The sequence below is a fragment of the Oryza brachyantha genome, chromosome 4 (assembly GCF_000231095.2).
Source record: "Oryza brachyantha chromosome 4, ObraRS2, whole genome shotgun sequence".
Lineage (NCBI taxonomy): Eukaryota > Viridiplantae > Streptophyta > Magnoliopsida > Poales > Poaceae > Oryza > Oryza brachyantha.
In genome coordinates this window covers 11806151-11818485 of record NC_023166.2, presented here as the reverse complement: position 1 = coordinate 11818485, position 12335 = coordinate 11806151, and the positions used below count along the sequence as shown (strand labels likewise).

Here is a 12335-nt window from a genome sequence, read left to right as displayed (position 1 = left end):
ACTTAAATACACAAACTCCCGCTTAACATTCATCATGCTACTTCAAAAGTGGGATTCACTGGGTTTCTGATCAACTTAAGTAATTATTACTTTAATTTTCAACTACTTGTTTTTAAGGAGACTTTGCCACACTCCTTCCTCGTTCATTAATTAAAATAATCACTTAGGCCAATCTTAGTGTATGTTTCATGAGGTGTCATGCACATTAAATATGTGTCACATCAGTAAAATTGTTTACTTGGCAGAGTCATTAAATAAGGGAGTTTCATGAGATGAGAGAGGAGTTTCAACACCATGAAACTTATCTGATTTAGTTACCTAGTTTACAGTTTTGTTAATTATGCAATGAAACTATGTATTAAGACTTGTTCTGCACATTCAAATTTATGATGCCCAAACCACCCTTGTCCTTGGGAGTGCAAACAATGCTCGATTTAGATACTATATAGTAATTTTTTTATGTCTATCACTCTAGAAAATCTCGAGCTATTAATTACCGATAAAACCTTTTTAGAATTCCCATGAAAATCTCAAAGAAAGATAACATAAAAATTGCCAGGCTACTCAATACTGAAATGATAAGTACTAATTTATCCCTAGACAATAATTTGCTCTTCCAAGTTCCTACAATGGAACTTTTTAAAAACAAATCTCCCCTCTATTTCTCTCTAATCATTATCGCTTGGTTTTCTGCCATGTATAGGAATTCCCAAGTATCAAACTTTAGGATTACACCATTGTGTTTTCTCCTATAACATACCAGGTAAAAAAGTTATCTGAGTAGATCTAATAACTGGGCATCGGGATTAACTATATCAGTAAGCACTTTAATAAGGATATTTTTAAGGTGTTCCTAAGTTTGTTTGGATGGTCCATTGGACTTCAATCTAACAGTTGGTGTAATTCATTACCTCACTAGTGGTAAGACCAATAATAAGGAAAGTGTTAATTTATTTGCATGTGCTAACTCTGTTTATAAGGAGGATGGAATTGCTAGCACAAAATGGTGTCACTTAATACATTATAAAATTTTAAAACTTGTTGTGTAAATTATATTCCATATTATGAATGCAAAATTTGGAATCATATTTAAATCATATTTATAGTCAGAAATCAACATGACAATGCAATTTTTTGAATCAAATACGAAAACAACAATACATTGAAGATATGTGTTTTCTATGCTTCCCATTTACAATCGCTTGAAAGTACTTAAGCATGTTATCACCTCAAGCAACTTTGTTGTGTTAAAGCATTGAAGGCATTTAATTTCTTCTTATCCCAACAACTTAGCTAGCTTGAATTCTTCAAACAACAGTGGTATGGATCTTTGTTTGAAGAGCAATTTTACCATCCTTGAGAAGGTATTAGGAGATACTAGGAGTTAACACTGATTTATATATATAATTTGATACCTCTTGGTACCTTAGATACTAGAAGGTACCAAATTTTACATAGAAAATAATGGTATCCTACGATACCTACTCAAGGACGAGAAAAATACACTTGTTTGAAAGGCTGCAACAACCTATATATATTTTCAGCTTTCTTAACTCATCAATTTGATTTAATAAAACTTATTTTCCTTTTCTATGGGCACCCAGATCATTTTTGGCCTAGCTACTTCTTAAAAACTCCCTATTGTTGGATTTTTTAAGGCTTTAATTTCCGACGGAGTGGTTGTTGGGGATTAAATTACGAGTATTTTTCCTATACTTGAAGAGGTGTTTTCTATATAAAATTTAGTACCTTCTAGTATCTAAGGTATTAAGAGGTATCAATTTTTACATATAAAACAGTGATACCTCATGGTACCTTCTCAAGGATAGAAAAATTGCTCTTAAATTGCTAGTGTGTTTGCTCTCCACTTCTCTATCAGCGTGGTTGTTGGGGATCGAATTGCTCAACCGCATGCTTGTGCAAGCTGCCGTCGTTCTCGGACGCACCGTGCCTCGTTTAGTTTCTGTAATCTGAGCGATGATGACAGGAGTCAGTTGGTTAAGAGCATTTTTTTCATCCTTAAAAAGGTAACATAAGCTACTACTGTACCTACGTAAAATTTAATATCTTCTAGTATCTAAAGTATCAAAAGATACCAAATTTTACATAGAAAATAGTGGTGCTTTCTAGTATCTTCTGGTTAATGTTAGAATCAAAAGAGAATACGGAACGGTATACCCTTCGAGAACGAGATAAACGAGATAGGTATACGATACAAAAGTATAATGCAGCATCGGTCTGATTTTTTTCTGGGGCATTTCTGGAAACAAAAAGACTTAAATACATATGTATATGCAGTGTGTCTCTTGGCCAAAACTGAAGTTGGCGGATAGCCAGACGCCCATCTAGCTCTTGTCAGCGGGGGCCTGGTTTTGCTCCAATCACCCGGGCCGTCGTCACCGGCGGCCGGATCGACTCTATCTAAGCCGTTAGCCACTGTATGGCCCTGCAGGCTATCTCGCCACCACATCTACCACCGGTTGGATGGACTGAGTACTATGGGTGTGTTTGGTTGCATGTATCTAGCTGACTTGCATGAGAGATATGTAGAAACGTTTGTTTAGATGTCTCTACATGTTTCGGAGCTAGACTGTGCGCATGCAAAATTCATCCCGTGGCCAGGCTGAGGAGAAAAGCTCGGCCTGAGTATCTGAACTCAGCCTGACCCGTGCGATGCTCCGGACCGCACCCACGTGTGCACTGCTTTGCACACGCACATGCAAAAATCAGACTGGGGGTCATCCGCGCAAGTCTCATTTTTTGACCGGAGGCAGACACCGATGGAAGAGAAGAGGATACGGAAGAAGCCGCAGCTTGGGCATGTTTTGAGCTGTGGTGCGGGTTGCGATGTCCAAAGGGAGCAACAAGGAAAGCTGCTCGATCACTCACCGGGACAAGAGTAATAAAGATGATGATAGGAGGAACGTCGTAGTTAGGCCATCAGAAAACCGTGTGCGATGGGCGAGCGAAGAAAGACGCATCGCGGCCTGCAGTTTGCAGCTGCTAGGCTTGTGCAGTTGTGTGCGTCTATGTCAACGTGATGGAGATTATTTTTCTGGGCCTGTACTGGACTCGCTATGCCCCGTACCTACCACGCTGGAGGCCTGCCTGACCTGGAGCTTGAGTCGTACAGTTACTACCTATGAAGAAAGACACAGGTGGCCCAGCAGACCTCCTCGATATCCATTATCATACTTCTCACACCGCTAAATATTATGTTTCGTATGATAATTATATATGTGTTCCTTTAAAAATACAAATAAATATATTTAAGTTTTTAATATTTATTTTTTAATTAATCATATGCTAATTATGTTTTAATTTTGTGTGCAGTTAATCGACTAATCCTAACAACCGAAAAGAATGCAGACAAGGTCGTTTTTGACAATTCAGTTATGTACAGGGTGATGTTGCCATGTGATATACGTGTTTGACATGCCACCAGCTCGATCAGTAGCTTGTCCAACCAATACACTGTACATGAATGCACTATATATTGATTGAAACCGGAGAATATCTCTCGATGTAAAATATGGGGAAGAAAATAAAAAAGGCGCACTACTTGATCTGATGAGAAAACTCCTCATCATTTTAATTCTGCTTATGTTTATAATCTAAAATTTAATTGATTGATGTGTTCACCACTGTCTGACGGACACGTGTGTTCAGCAGCTGTACGAAGAACACTCAAAGCTAGCTGCGTTCCTTCCTCGTTATCAGATGGATCATGGCTTAGCCTCACACATGTCGATCGACCGATCCCGTCATCTATCTACACCGACGTCGCGTCACCGGAGCATTTCGCAGTTCTGTTATCTTGCGAGCAGTGGGCCACGACGAAATTTGGAGCTCATACCGGAGTGCCTGTCGATCGAACAGTAGTCCCCTCGCTTGCAGGTAGCACCAGCAGGCATGGGGCAGCTTCCTCTGTATGATCGGTAAGCACGTGAAATGTGCGAGGTGGTTTGCAAAATTCAGCCATCCACCAAAGTGTTGCTTTCCTTTTTTCTGTCTAGCTACATCCTGACGGCGATGTTGTTGTTCATATAGGCGGCGGAACTGCACTGCGCAGCTCGAGTGGCCAACAGAGAGGCGAGAGCTGCTGCAGCACGAGACGTTCGTGACGGCTGGGCCAGAGGCAGAGCAGCAAGCTCGCCACCGCCGCCGCCGCCGCCGCCTCGTCGGGGTTGTGGTCGTGCCGCCGGGCCGGCCGACGGAGGGAGCGCTACGGTGAGTGACAGTTAGCTCATGTGTTTTTGCAATTGAGCGAGCGAATTGGATGTGATTGATGCTTTTTTTTTTTTTGGTAGAAGTAATGGTTCACCGAAACGTTTGTTGGAGTAGGTATATGTTATATGTGCACTTTCTGTATCCGAAAGAATTCGTGTGCCTGAACTTTTCGGATTAGGCTAGATTGTGGAGTTTGGTGGTGAAAGTTAGCTCGTCAGGCCTTAAGGATAGAGGAGTGGCCTGATGATGGAAGACATCTCGGTTCAGAGTTTCTCAGAGCTTTTGTTTTTCTTTTAGGACACTTTGGTTCAGTTTTTCTCTGTGTAAATGGATCCACCTTGTGTTGCTTTGCACTGAAGACTGAACAAATATCATGTCGGAAAATGAAAAAGAGAGGAATAGTCAGGAAACGATCGAATTGTCGGGATTAAGGATTGCTTAGATAAGAGGAGGGGGTGATTGTTTGGAAAAAGCCAAACGACATATTTGCAAAAAAAAAAATAATTTATAAATAAAACTTTTATATACGTATTCTTAGCGATCTAAAATCCATGGTCGGTGAAAAAAAATCCTAAAATAAACTCTAAATTTAGAGCTTTACTCACATCCTTCCTTTTGTACCGCGAGATACTAAAATCCTTACTTGTGCTATCCACCTCACGATTAAGTTGATACTAAAATCCCAACTGTTGCTGATGATAGATCGAACGGTCACGATTGTATTGTAACTCGAGGTACCAGCTTGATCGTGTGTTGGATAGCATGAGTGAGGATATTAGTACCTCGCGGTACAAAAATAATGATGGGAGTAAAACTCCTAAATTTAAGGTTGAAATTTTAAATTATGACTTATAAGCATAAGCAGAATTGAAAAAAATAAGCGTGGAAATATCTGGTGTAGGTGAATTCTGAATTTAATCACTGTTTCCCTGTGCTATTATGTACTCTCTCCGTCTCAAAATAAACCAAATTTTCACTTTTTACCTTTAATTTTTGACTCTTCGTCTTATTCAAAATTTTTTATGATTGATATTTTTGTTTTTATTAAATGATAAATCATAAATAGTACTTTACGTGTGACTAATTTTTTTTAATTTTCTCAAAAATTTTCAAATAAGATAGATGGTCAAACGTTGGACACGAAAACCGGAGAATTAGTTTTTTTTTGGGACGGGTACGCGGTATGCCCACAGCACCTGTGCAGGCAGTGCAGCTGTGCTTCAGGGTAGCTCATGTGAGGTCAGGATATGGTGTCATGGTGAGATAAGTGAACCTTTTTTATTTTAACGAATGGGACAAGTCTACTTTCTTCCTAGATGCCACAAATATACTGGGATAGATGTGGTCATCCTTTTTTTTAATGATGGCAAGTACACATCTTGTGTTATTAGGTAGGGGCATTTGATACAGAACTCTCATCTCAACACACGGTTAAATTGAGCCAACCAACACTCCACAAGCACCTTATCAGTGTCCAATCACCAGTTTTTCTAGACATTGTGAATCAATTGGAAACGATAACTTGTTAAAAGCAGGCTTACTTTCTGGATAGAAAGCAGTGGATTCATTCAGCACTCGCGGTTTTTGGATATGTTCGTTCGTCGATCGGCACAAACTTCATCGCAGCATCATGAGTTCATGACTTGATACCTTGCGAGTTGCCTGCAGAGTGCAGACTTGTCTGAACTCTGAAGATGCATTGCTGATATTTTCTTCTCCAAAGGCGTCGGCAACAGCCCAGCGTTGTACAGGGTGTTTGCGCACGTGGCCGCCAGGTCAGCGGGCATCGCGCGCGCGGGCCGCCACGTCACCACCCACGCGATGGGGCGTGCGCCTCTCGTGCTGATTGGCCCGCGCCGTCCCCATTATTGCTGGGACGATTCCAATTATTGCCATCAACTATGGAATTCTCGTCGCGTGCTGGCTGCTGCACATGGTTGATGTTGTCCAGGTTTGTTGCTCAGCACTACGAACCATTCTCTCTCTTTTTTTTTTTTTGGGGGGGGGGGGGAGCACTACGAATCAATATCTAATCTCATTATTTATACCCTCAGTAAAACTATATATCTTTTGAGACCTCGTATATACCCAACTTTCTATCAGAATGTGATGATCTTTTTCTTGGCTAAGATGTTTCTATAATAAATCTTTGTATAGTAATTTATATAAAAATGAAAATTAATTATTTACTTCCAACATATACAAGAAAACTCTCTCATGTTCACTTGCGGAAATAATGAAAAGTATATATACCGTGCTATTTATTTATTTCCTCTTTCGTATTGTATGCAGTTCAAGATTAAGATGAAACAAATATTTTTTAATACAGATATTGAGTGTGGTTAGCTATGGGCATGTCATGGGTCTAAGGATGATTTTAAGCTAAAACTAATACTTAGAGTACTTGTATGAACAAAATGGACAACAAGGACCAAATTGAGTTTTGGTGAAACGGGAGGGCTAGATTGGGTATTCACCCTCTTTTTTTTTTTGCCCCATTGGGTATATTTTTTATTTATTTTTGGAATAATATATGGCTAATACAAGGCTTAGGGGTAGAATGGTCATTTTTAATGTCTGTTTTGTGAATTTTGGCGTTTTGGCATGACTACCTAGTGGTGTTTTGGAGGGTTCTTGTTTACTAATGGTGTTCTGGAGAGTGCTAACTTTACGGGTGATGTTTTGGCAATTTTCCCATCTCTTAGTGGTAGAGAGATACAGGTGTCAAACAGGGAAGCAAATTATGCGTAGCATGGCAGCTAAGGGAATAACTACGTAAACATCAATAATCAGTTGCTCTACCTAAGCTCAAGCTGAACCTAAGCTCAAGCTGAAGGAAGACTTTGGAATCGAATTTTGGATTATCGGAGATCTTCATGCATGATTGCATCTTTTGCTGTTTATTTTCCTCTGTTGAAATGATAATGAACATATCAACTGATTTTCTGCTGATGAAATGTACAATTTGACAGAGCAAATTGATTTGCCGTGCCATGGCGCTCCAATCCTCCTGGAGTAGCAGACCGCCGTCGTTGGATGCTGTCGGCTCTTTGGTACGCGATCTCTACGACTCCAGTGCGATCCACAGCCCTGGCTGCGGTGGCGGTGAACAGTTCGTCGTCAGCGGCACGAACAGTGGCGAGCCCCGGGCGAAACGCGTCGTCAACGACGGTGGCCACCGCGGCTGGCAGCATCCCGCGACGCCGGATTTCCTCGACAGCGACCGGATCTACGCTGCGCTGGTACTCGAGTGCGTTTGCAGCGGTGGTGGTGGTGCGCCCAGCATGGAGGAGGAGGCCCATGCGAAGCGGAGGCATGACGTTTCTTGGAAAAAGCGGCCGAGTCGGCGGGGCGGCCTCGGCCGCTCGTTCCGGCTGATCGTGGCGAGGAACGAGTGGTGCGTGACGTACGCCGTGGTGGTGGCGACGCTGCAGCTGTTCCTGCGCCTGACCGGGGCCAACGTCACCGGCACCGCGCTGTTCCTGCCGGTGCTGTCCCGGGCGACGGGCTGCAGGAGCAAGGCGGCGCTGGCGGGAGGCCACGCCGTGCTGGTACTGGCGAACGCCGGCGGCATCCTCGGCTCGGCCCTCGCCGCGAGGCTGTACGGCCGCGAGGTCATGTGCGCGATTGGCGGCGTGCTCATCGTGTTCTGCCAGGTGAACGATGATCCACGTTTACGTACATGTACGCCCTGACGACGTGTTCGACCAATAAACGTGCATATGCACGTCGCTGCACGATTTATGCCAGGTGGTGATCCCGGCGGCCATGGAGACGCACGCGGCGGCGTTCATCCTGGCGTGCGCGGCGTCGGGCGGGTGCGGCTGGTCGTGGGCGCGCTGTTCTGGACCGTGCCGGGGGACGCGTTGGGCGCGGCGCTCGGGTTCGCGCAGATGCACTGCTTCCTGCTGATGCTGCGACAGCTCAGGCACGCCGCGCTCGCGTACTACGCCGTCCGGATCTGGTCGTGACACGCACGCCTCGTCCGCATCGGTGCGCGACCGCCGTCGCCATCGTCCCTCACGACCCCGGACGGCGATACGGTGCATGAACAGACAGGCAGAATCGCCGGGCAACGACGCGCTGTACACTGTGCGTGCATGCAGGCATGCAGCTGTGGTCGGTCCAGCGGGAGTTTTATAGATAATAAATAGGATGTCATATAAATATTTTTGATGATGTGATAATTTATTAATAGAGAGAGATGAAATAAGTTTTATAGAGATAAAACCATATATGTACAGTTACCTAGACAACTTGTGTCTTGCATGTAACCTAGAAAACAACAATAGATAAAACTATGTATCGAGAGATGGATGTTTTATCCTAGTTTTAAACATATTTAAATGATATATCATTCTAAATAATCGTGTCCACAAAATTTATATTGGGATGGCTAAAGACGCCGAGACGGTGGCTGGATCACAGTGGAACTCGAACCATTTTTTTTGTTTTGCTACAAACAGTGGGGAAAAAGACGTGCTTTAGCATGTGTTCGCCCCTATCTATCCATCCACGCGAATCCATACTCTATGTGGTGTACTGTGTGCGCGCGAGACGGTGGACTTGGCCTCGAGTGACCACGCATTGTTGACGGGTGCGTCCATGATTGCATAGGCATCCATTCGCAATGTACAGTCCATTTTTTCCCCGATTGACTTTTTCTTGGGAGGATACTGTATACAAACTATACGCTACACGCTGTGCATATGATGAACCAACTTACACCACATAAAAAACCACCATGGCTCATGTTCAGAAGCATTGGCGTGCTGACTTTAGGCACGCATAGTGCTCCTACGTGGTAAGAAGAACCAGCTCATGTAGGAACTGGTTCGCCATGTCAGCGTGGATCGTGCCTTAGCCAAAATGCACGGTTCTTGCTGAGGTGCCGGTGGCTCTGTCAGAGAGAGATGAGAGGCGATCGAGAAAGAAGGAGAGAGAAAGGACGCAACCGACACCGCCCACCAGCGTTGCTGCTTGACTCGTGGCTGCCAAGCTCCGCCACCGCTCCTGATGCGCTGCAGGGCCCTAAATCTGCGTGCGGACACGGGTGCCACCGAGCTCCTCCACCCCCCGACGCGTCGCTGCACCTAGATCCACCGGCGACCGCCGCTAGGAAGCTCCACCGCTGCCGAGATCCACCGCCGGGGTCTACCGCCCGCCTAACGCGTCGCCGAGCTCCTCCATCGGCGGTGTGAGCCGCCGGGAGAGAGAGGAGAGAGCACTGGAGAGGGGAGAGAGAGGGGTAAAGAAAAGAGTAAAAAAATAAAAGGTGGGATCCACTCGAAGCCCCATGCATTATGGGGTGTATAGCTCTATCCTATGTGATATATTTTTTTTTTTTGGAGAGAGAGTAACTTGCATAATGCATACTCTTAGTGTGCGGTTTGTGAGCCTAAATCTCAGAAAGTTTCGATTCGTCTGCGGATGCTCTCTCTCGCAAAGCTGCTGCTCCGAAGTCTGACCAACTGAACCTTAAAGATTGCCAGATGGAAGAAATTCTCGGGTCCCCCCAGCGCTACAGCGGCGATCTGCTCCAGCCGGGAAACGGAACACTAGGGATGCGCTTCGACTACCGCCTTTATGCCATTTCCTAAATAACCATCGTGCCGCAGTGCGCTGCACAGGCACAGATGCTGTCCCTCGAAGGAGGAAAACAGTTGAGACTTTAGAAGGGAGGGCTCCAGTGCGCACCGCCTGTCACGCTCGCGACGCTTGGCAGCAGCCAGCGACCGGATTCGCCGCCGATGGGGGCGATGGCCCCCGCAGCTCGCCCGCCGCCGCCCCCCGTACGAACGGCGCGATCGAAGCACCAAAGCGCACCGTGCGTGCGTGCGTCGTCGACGCACTGATCCGCGGTTCGGTTGACGCTACGCCCCCCAAGCGGCCGGGGCGAGGGGCGTGAGTGTGATCGATCGTTTTAGCCGCCCGCGTGGCCTTTTTCCACGGCGGAATGATGGCGTATCGTGTGCGTCCCGGCCGTCCGGCGGCCACGCACGCTGATACGCCTTGCTGTGGGCAGGGCAGGCGGCGACGTGGTTGCACCACGAGGGCACAACTTTTCATCCCCTGGGGGGCAGCGCCATGTGTGCGTGCATGGGCATGTCCGGGTGTGCACACGGCAAGCACGACTCCACCTCCACGCTTGTCACTTGACACGCCAGCGAGCAGCACTGACCAACGGGGGAATTATTGTCCCGGAGCCGTGTCTGGAGTAATGTCGTTATAGAAACGGATATTTGCAGAGATTTGTTCATCTCAGCAGGCAATATGCCAAAATTGGTCCAGACTCCAGAATATGACCCGCCGTTCTTTCTAGATCGATCTGACGGTCGAGAATCATGCGAGAGGTAAAAGCGCCGTAATCCCGGTAATATTTTTTTAATAGAAAAGCATTACAGTGCTCGTGCTCCCTCTCGTAGTATAATACTACCGGCATAATTGATCTAGACAATCGGTTTATAGAAGTATTTTACTATTTTACTAACTCAATGATTAAAGGTAATATTGTTATTTATAATTTTACCAATTCTTCGTAAGATGTTTAGATCGTATTACTACCTAGCACGTATTCGATGACGTATCCCTTTGCACGGGTGTAAATATACGATTTTATCCTTTAAGCCTATATTATATTGGACGATCATGCTCCCTCATATTTTATACTTCATCAAATGATCTGATAGTAGAAATAGATTTGAACCATTCAATAAAAATAAATCAACGGTTCAGATTTATTTCTATCGCTAGAGAGAGCGCCATAGTAGGGCTCTATGTTCTTTGTAATTAATAGTGTTCTTTTCGACCATTGTTTTCTAAAAAAAAATAATTGTTGGACTTTGCAATTCCAACTCTACGTATTATTTATCACAACTTAATGGGTAATATGAAAACTAATTAGAACATCAACATAAAAATGGATTACTATCTATCCAAGGTCGCCGAATATATGCATAAACGTTGTTTCCGAACAACGGTCTGCAAGGTGCATGTAAAAATTATCCCCTTCAACCTAGAAACATACTTCTCGAAGTCAAGGTTTTCATCTAAAAGTCAATGTGGAGAAGGAGAAAAAAAACAAAGCCATAAAATGCCTCTAAGAAGGAGCATAACATCCAAATGTTTTATCACTGTCGAAGCCCGTGGACGGCACAGCAAAGCTTTTGCCAACGATCCTCTAATGGTACAAACAGCTCTTATTATCGTCTCTATCGCTGCATGCTCGCTGATATGAAAGAGTGACAATAGAAAATAAGTTGTTTTGTATGGACTCAGCAAACCATCGACTTTTGGAGCATAAAACGAGGAGATAACCAGAAAAATATGTTTTATATGTATGCTGACTCTAATCAGAGACGTCAACAAGATAAAATATGGACAAGGAATTACTTAGTCTATAATTATGAATAGTTAGCATGTAAGGTTGTCTTTGTATGAGCAATTTTTTCTGCTAACGTGACTTAAGATAGAGCTTATAATAGACTCTATCATTGAACATGCCGTAAGGGCGCGTACAAATGTACTTATTAGCTGACTCTTTTAATTATCATTTTAGTAAATTTGGTGACGTGGAGAAAAGATGGGAATAAGAGATAAAAGCTGTTGTTATGCATGATAACAGCTTACAGTCAACTCTTATTATTTATTAAAAGAAACTTTGCATGAGAGTGGATAAAAAGAAACTAGCATAATAAAAATATTTTATTTACATTAAGAAATTATATCTGATTTTATCTTTATACGTACTATTATAAAATAAGTTCTTGTTGCTAACGTAGATCAGATAAGAGTTAATATTTAACTGTACTTTTTTAGATAAAGAATAGGCTCTATCATCGAGCATATCAACAACTACCCCGTATACGGAGAATTGCCATGGCCAGAACACCACGTCACCGCATAATCCCAGGCATCCCGCGACCATGGTCTGCTCTGCAAATCGTCACTCTTCTAAAACCAACCACCCTTCTATATATGTGATGTGATGCTATTAGTTGTGATGCCAGATGAGCGCATGATCAGCTCCAAGTACTATCACATATGAAGGACATATCTTCGTGTTCTTAAATGCTGATCGCAAGAGTTGTTTATCAGTATTCAGT

At 44.0% G+C, this 12335-nt stretch overlaps 1 pseudogene; it reads left to right on the top strand.

Moving 5' to 3' along the window:
• Positions 1 to 3974: 3974 nt before the first annotated feature.
• LOC107304154 lies at positions 3975 to 8543 on the top strand (annotated as a pseudogene).
• Positions 8544 to 12335: the final 3792 nt, after the last annotated feature.